Source organism: Phaethon lepturus, unplaced genomic scaffold, assembly GCF_000687285.1.
Source record: "Phaethon lepturus isolate BGI_N335 unplaced genomic scaffold, ASM68728v1 scaffold1373, whole genome shotgun sequence".
NCBI classification, from domain to species: domain Eukaryota; kingdom Metazoa; phylum Chordata; class Aves; order Phaethontiformes; family Phaethontidae; genus Phaethon; species Phaethon lepturus.
Window position 1 is genome coordinate 82,474 of NW_010526724.1, and position 2,306 is coordinate 84,779.

Below are 2,306 nucleotides of genomic sequence, written 5' to 3' on the forward strand. Positions count from 1 at the left end.
AGGCAGGCAACGGGCAAAGAGGTGGTGGCCATAGGAGATCATGGGGTGCCCGTGGAGCCACCTCAGTAGCAAAGGCTGCTCCTGAGCTAGCACAACCCTCCAGCAGAGCCCCCACCAAAAGGAAAGGTGCCTCTTCTGCAGCCAGATATCTGCCTTGAATAGAAGAGACCGAGGCATCTGCATCCAAAACCGGCAGTGCTTTGAGGTGTGCGGACCAGGGAAGGGCTCCCTTTCTCCCCACTGCTGGCAGCTCACGGCTCTGGCTGTGCCACCACGGTTTGCCCAGTCTCATGTACAACACAGCCTCTGATGACCCACAAGTAATTACTGAGACATGTCCTCACCTGGTCTGGGGATAACCCTGAAGTCCTGCTAGAACAGAGAGTTGCAAACAAAAAAGAGGAGCGTTGTGCTCGGCCATGGCATGTTTTTCCAGGTTATCTCTCCCGCTGCCATCATTTACCTTCATGTTCAATTAAGCATACTCTTTCACCTTGAATCCTTGGATTTCTTGTTAGAAACCTGAGCTTCTCTGGAGTGTCTCTGGAAAGCAGGTGTGGAGCTGTGGGTACACAGTGCTCAGCCAAGAGCCCTGGGTTTTTCCTGATGGAGCCTCCTCAGACTCAAGGTTTTGAGATGCCCTGAGCCACAGCTCTTTTCAGCAGTAGCGGGAGCTTTGCAGGTCTCAAATGGGGCTCGGAGCCAGCTTCCCCGGCTCTCAGTGGCAAGGCGTGCCCGCTCTAATTTGAGCATCGGTGAACAGTCCATTGTGCCAGTTCATTAAATCTTGCAAACGGGAACATTTCTGAAGGATGAGTGTGTTCATTAAAAAAAGAAGAAAAAGGCTAGACTAATTCAGTCCCTTCAGGTTTCACCAGCATGTGTACTTGTTTATTTTTTGAATAAGCGAGCTGGTGTTCACAAGAGGTGGGAAAGAATCTGCTGTGGACACTCATGCTTTGTTTTTTAATGACTGAACAGTCTTTTTAAGAAGTCCCACATGGCTTTTAGTTTTGTGATGCAGTTTCCTCAGGGAGGGCTGTGGTGAGCAGCTGCAAGTCTTTTTCTCCTCTCTAGCTCTCAGCAGAGTGGATCCCCGCAGCAGCTATTCCCCAGCAAGCAGCCACTGGGGCTTGGACAGGAGCTTTAACAGGATTTGTCTCTGGGCTGTTTGTTGCCTTTTCTGGCTAAAGGCTGCGCTGGTCACCTGGCTCTCAGCTGGAGAAGCTGGTCTGCTGAGCTGGGCTCCATCTTACCTACATCCATGGGAAGATGCTCCTCTAGTTGCTGCCTGGCCCTTCCTGTGCTCCCCACAGTGCTCTCCTGTTTCCTGCAGGTCAAGAGCAATAGGGACAAAAGGTCACAAAAGGATTCAAAATTATATTTTCTTATTGATAGAAGGGGGGTTTTCTCATTGTTTTCAATAGCTTTACTGAAATTAATCTGTTGCTAAGGAAGTTTGCTTACAGGAAATATGTTCCTCTAATACCTTCACGTATTTTATTAAAAAAACCCAAACAAACACCCAAGCAAATAAAAAACAAACCAACTGTGGAGAGATGTCAGAATTTGAATCTTTCAGCTGCAAGGAAGTCCTGCGACTGGTGGAGTCAGTGCCTTCACGCAGGTCCTTATGCTGCACCTTTCAGCCTAGTCGGCTGAGTTCCCGCTGGAGCCACCTGCTTCATGTGGAAAGCGAGTTACAGGACTGAGCTCTCAGTGCTTTTCCAAGAGAGTGAGTCCAGATTCATGCCCTTGGCATCTGCATTTCTACAGCACCAACCACACTATCCCATTGGATCAAGATCAAGGCCTAAGTCCTCATTTTCAAGGTGTGAAAGGGTCTGGGCTATGGATTTCTGACAGCCAAAATATTCCAGCCTGAATTAAACCACACGACATCGCTGGCAGTGTGGATGGGTAGACCATGTCTGTGCAGGACAGGGACCTTCCTCTGCACTGCACCGAGAGCCTGGGGGATGCCCAGGGGCAGAGGGGTGTCGTGGGCACTGCTCTACCCTCCTGAGGGCCACGGGGAGCCTCAGGACCAACTTCTCCTAAAGAGCGAGCATAGGTATAATGTAAAAAATAAATTCAGGAAAGTTCCTCTTCTCCACCCCAGCCCAACAGTGCTTTTCCTAAAAATCCCAGGCCAGACGCAACTGCAGGAACGCAGCCTGCCCTCGAACAGGCTGCTCCTCTGGAAGAGGAGGAGAGAAAAAGCACCATGTGCCAGATACAAGCTGCGTTGCTTAGAGCACCGTTGAAATAAGCTGTGATCATCAGTGCTGTTTAAAACCCACCCT